Genomic DNA, 6,000 nt, shown 5'->3' on the forward strand with positions numbered 1-6,000 from the left:
TTTGTTTTTGGGCAAGTTGATTTCTCATTGGATTTGATCTTTTATAGTTACTAATGTTTTTCCTTATGGTACAGTTGAAATTCAAAGTTTAGCAACTTTCAAAGTGTTCAAGGTGAATGGACATATACTTAAGCCTTTTTATGAAGGTTTTCAAGTAGAGAATATGGCAAAATTATACCTTGAGGATCCTATTTATAGTGATTTAATAAGGAAGTATTAAGTCGAGCTAACAACAATAAACAAAGGCGTTGCTTGGGAAGCAACCCAAAAGGAGTTCACATTTATATTTTGGTTATTTTTTAATCTTTTATTTTCATTTTACCTTACATTGAGGACAATGTAAGTTTTAAATATGGAGGAGGGGATATAGGTTGTGTTTTAATTTTGTATTTTTTTTTAAGATAAAAGAGTTTTACCTTTTGTTTTTATGGTTTTCAATGATTTTTCATTATGAATGTCATGAGCAAGATTCAATTAAGCTTGAAAAAACCATTATATGATTGAATAAGCAATCTTCCAACTTGGAATTAATTAGTCTAGTTATTTTTCTTGAGAATGGTAGTGACTAAATTGGTAGACAAAAGCCAATGAGATTTTAAGCTTTTAGACTGACACTTCTATATCAGTCTCACTATTTTTGTTTATTATGAACCCACGTTACAAACTTTAAACCCGAAAAACAATGTCTTTACCCAAGTTGTGGAGCTAATGGAGCATTGTTCATCATTATAATATGTATGGATGTGTAAGATATAAATGTAAGGTGTCTGGATTTATGGTATGGCTATGACTGGTGAAATGGAACATGTTTTCATTCTCAATTCATGAGTTTCATTGTTGATGTAATTTTAGTGAAAAAAAAGAAGAAGAAAGGAAATGATTGAGGAAATTGCTTTTAATGTTACAAATTGTCCATGTTCAAAACTCCTCCTAAAATTCCAAGAAAGGTGTTTTTTGATACGTGATATATACAAAGGTGGAAGCTGTTGTGAAGGATCGTTCCTAACTACAAACAAAAAGTGTTCTTTTTGAACAATCTCTTTTTCAATGTAGGAGTTTTACATGGTTTAAATGCTTTAAAGCTAAATTAAAGAAGTTGTTGAATAGAGTGATTGGTTTTACATGTTTTACATATTCAAGCTTGAATTGATTCATTTTTGCTCCACTAGTTTTGGTGGTTTTTAGTTATGTTCCTAAATATTTCCCACTTTAATCCTAAACCCTATTATAACCCTTGAAAAGTCCTTATGATTCATGTCATGCATATGATCCTAGTGGTTGAGAATGAGAAGATATGCAAGCCTATAGTAGATCATTTCCATTGGAATGAATTTGAGAAAAACACATGCCTTTTAAGCTCATGAAAGTCAAGTGTTTATTTTTGTGAGGGTCTACGTATTTAGTTTACTCCATCTTCGAGTGGAAATATTTATTAAGTAATTGTAAGTTGTTTAAGATGTTTTTTCATGATATGTTATGAGTTTTTTTAGAGCTTAGTGGTTCTACGTTGATGGTGTGGTAACCTTGGTGTTTTTGGGAAAATAAATTTGACTTTTGCTCGAGGACAAACAAAAGTTAAGTGTGGAAGTATTTGATGAAAATAAAAAATATCATATTTTTCTCCCTTAATGTTTAGTCTTTTATACTTATTTGGTGCTTAAATGTACTCACTATTCTCATATTTTGATTTAGAATGCAAATGGAGGTGTTAAAAGCGAAACAAAATTAATTGGGTAATTTTGGAGAGTTTCAACATTTCTTTGTAATATGAGAATAACTCTCTCATCCGAGCTTTGATTGAGATGATTCAAGATTATATAGAATGCCAAGAATAATATCCAAAACTTTAATGTTTGTTTTGAGAGATACCGGTTGCATCAAGTTCTAAATCGGGCTTGAAGTTGTTGCACTTGCACTGCTGATGTCATGGAACGTTCCTTAGCTTGTAATTTTAATACGCGTATCTAACGCGGTTTATTTTTGGAAGTTTCCAGATCTCGTGCATGAAAATTCTAGCTGAAAACACAACTTTCCTAATTATATTAGGACTTTATTTTTAAAATATTTTTCTTAATTAGTCAGATTTGAATATTGTTATTTTAGGATAATATTTATAATATTTTGAGGAGATTTTGTAGGCTTATAAGACTGATAATTAACATGTAAAAGGGAGAGGAAAAGACATCAGATTCCACACACGCCTCTCTCTCCCCTCTTTTCTAATTTCTCGTTCGAGTTTTCATTATGGCCCTTTATGGCTAAACTTTTATAATTGATCAAAGGAAACAGAAGCCTTAAAATTACTAAAACTATGAGATATAATTTGTTTTTATTGTTCAATTTATACTTTGAGTATTGGATGTTATTTTGTGTCTATTTTCATTATTGTTTCGTTTAATTACCAGGAGCTTACTATTTTATTATTCGTTGCAATCTAATGCTAGGTTAGATATCAAATTTTTAATTGTTTGACCCCTCTAATTTGTGAAACAACTAAGATCTAATGATTTATTGCGTTAAAAATTATTAGATCTTAGGAAGAGTGCTTGACTAAATTAAATATAATCGTTTGTGCTTGTGTTGTTTAACTTCATAAGTCTCTCTGATTCTTAAGCTGCTACTAGATTAAACCTTTAGCACTTGTCTTGAGTTGTTTAGTAGTTAAGGCTAATTAGATCTCTTGTTTTCTAATTAACCACAACTAATAAGAGATAGGAAAATAGTTTCAACAGTAAATATTCAAAGTGTGAATTGATAAATACTTGCATCAATGATCATGTATAAAATCTTGATAATGGAGGTTGACTTAGATCAAAGTTTGCTCTTTTGATTGATTTCGATACTTTAATTTGAATTGATCCTTAGTTGTTTTTTTTTTAATTATTTTTGTTATACTCAAACCCCTTTCATCCTTGGCCATGTAGCATTAAATTAGGCTAGATACTCTCTGTTGGAGCGATCCTTACTCGTATCTCTACATATGATAGGCTAGATACTCTTTATTGGAGCGATCCTTATTCGTACCTCTACATGTATATATTTTTATATTTAGTTGCCTACTACAACACACCACACCTACTGATTTAAAAAACTTGTGGCAATGAAACATGATTTATCCATTTTGAAACGCAACTAACAAGTTTGTTTACTTGAACTTAAACTATTTCATGAACACATGCATATAAGTGATAACAAGTATAATGAAAGAGCAAAATAAAATGTAAAATAAAAACACAAAGATTTTATACAAAGCAAGTTCATGCTATGAAATAACATTGCTTATCTAATAACATATAGCTCAAAATCATTCAAGCTATCATTTTATTTAAAGAACAACAAATAAGATTTACAACAGAATTAAACTTTTTTTTTAAAAAAAAAAGACTGTGAAACCTCATCATCAATATTTTTTTTTTCTTCTAGCTAGGAAGTCTTCTCCTTAAAATTATCGGGGAGTGATTCTAGTTGATTTATGTGCTTCCTATGATCCTTATTTTGTTTTTTATTTTTTAAAAAAATTATTAGTTTTCAATAGTTATAGTTTCAACGAAAGTCTTATTTTGGTAAAAATAGGCCTTGATGTTATATTTTTCTAAAGGTAAACGAAGTTCTAAGCAAGACTAGTTAATCTTTTTTTTTATTACCGGCCCTACTCTTTTGAGGCCAGATTCCACTGTTTTCTAGGGTTTTTAAGTATTTTTTTAGCGTAGTATATTTTTTTTATTGTCATCACTCTAGATTTTTCATGGTTTATTAGAGTTTCCTTTATTTTTTATGATTATAACATGATCTTCTAATCAAGGTTATTTGTAGTGCGATCTAGAAATAGAAAGAACTTTGTGCAGATTAAGGAGGGAAGCTCAAAGAAATTCTGAAGAGAACAATCTAGCTCTTGATTTTTATTTGCTAGTTGCTAGCGATTTTGATTTTAGAAGTGGAAGAAGACATGGCTGAAAATTGAACTTTGAAAGAGCTTGTCGCCTCTGATTTGAATCAACAACCTTTATGCATAACCTTTATGTCTAACCCGGGTAGCCCAACATAACTCAGGTAAGACCCGATTTATTTTTTTCCTTAATAAACATCGTTTGTACTGGGAAAGAAATCTATATTACCCTTTTCCCCCTTATTCTTCTTCCCAATCTTTGTTCATTCTTCATTTATTCACCAATCTCACTTCCATTGTTACCTCTACTGTCACCAAATTGATTCAAGAATCAACTTTAATTGACATTAAAAAAGATTGACTCTTTCCATAACCTCACCACTCTCTGCTTCTCTAAGCATAACAACAACCTCCTCATCAACTTGTTCATCGTTCTCTATCTCTCTTTACAAACACCAACAAGCATCTCTTGTACTTCCTTTAACTACCTCTCATACTCCTCATGTATCTCCTTCAATTTCAACATTGCCTTTTATATCTATGTTTGACCTGGTTCTTGCATCTGTTCAAGTTGGATCGAGCCATGAAGATAATTTCTAGTTAGGTCAGGGATCGAGAGATTTGAGGAGCAAGAAGATATTGTTGGCGGAGGAGAAGATGAATTGGGCTAATGAGGAGAGGACTTTTGGGTAGTTCAAATAGAGAAATTGAGTTGTTGAAAGTTAGGGTTAATTTGGGATAAACATAGAAGATAGGAAAGAACTAGAAAATTATTGTTTTGGTCAGGAATGAAAGGAAAAACAACAACTCGTGATCAATTGAGAAGTAATCTTGACCTGAGTTGATCTAAGAAAACTGTTACATGCACAACTTAAGCCAAGGAAAGGCGGGTAGATTTTAATTGTTAAAAAGTCGTTATAGTCGTTATAGTCATGGTTAAACGCTCCGTTTCTTATTCAAAAAACACATACCACACTACTGGTGTTAATCCACTGAAGCCTTTCACTGCCCAAAACAACACTAAAACCAATCTCTACCACACTAACAACACTGAAAAATTGATTCCCTACCACCAGAAATTTCCAAACACACCTTACAGACCTACAAAGACCCTGAGAAATAAAGAGTTGGATGAGAGGAGGGCGAAAGGATTGTGTTTTTGGTGTGATGAGAAATTCATACCCGGGCATTGATGCAGAAATAAAAAGGTGTATTCCCTATGTATTTTGGACGATGAGGATGTTGTAGGAGAAGAGGTCCAAGAAGGCAGTGAGATTGATCCTGACACTTTCACACCCTAAATATCCATCAATGCCTTAGAGGGCACTTCAGGTTTTCAGACTCTAAGGGTGACTGGTAAGGTTGACAAGTCTCCACTCTTTATCATGATCGACTCTGGAAGCACACACAATTTTATCAACACTCAAGTGGCAAAGAGATTGAGCTGCACTCTCACTTCAATTCGGCCATTAGCAGTAGAAGCAGCAAATGGTGGCCAGATGACTTGCACCCATGTGTGCAAGAATTTTCTCTGGAAAATGCAAGGCGTCCAGTTCTCTACAGATGTATTTGTCGTGGAACTCAACAATTGTGACATGGTGCTCGGAGTACAATGGTTGGCTACACTAGGTAACATTTTGTCCAATTACAATGAATTATGGATGTCTTTTGTATGGCAAGGGCAAGACATATTGCTGCGAGGGGACATTCCAGTTAAGCTCCAGACTATTGGCTTTGAACAATTCAATAGCTTGATAAACAGTCCAAATCAGCTCGTGGAGGTCAATCTATGCAGTCTCAAGGTAGTGGGCGACAGTGATCATTTCATCAACTCAATGACAGCGACCCTTCAACCTAGTCTTGGGAGTGATTCAACTATAGATGAATTGTTACATTCTTACCAGGATATTTTCAAAGAGCCAACAAGACTTCCTCCTCTAAGAACACATGACCATGCTATTCCTCTCAAAGAAGGATCCCAACCAGTCAACCTCTGGCCTTATCATCATGCTGGTTTACAAAAAGATATAGTGGAACAAATAGTAACTGAAATGCTGGATTCTGGCATTATACAACACAGCACCAGCCCTTTTGCTTCACCAGTGGTTTTGGTA

The sequence above is a fragment of the Populus trichocarpa genome, chromosome 7 (assembly GCF_000002775.5).
Source record: "Populus trichocarpa isolate Nisqually-1 chromosome 7, P.trichocarpa_v4.1, whole genome shotgun sequence".
NCBI classification, from domain to species: domain Eukaryota; kingdom Viridiplantae; phylum Streptophyta; class Magnoliopsida; order Malpighiales; family Salicaceae; genus Populus; species Populus trichocarpa.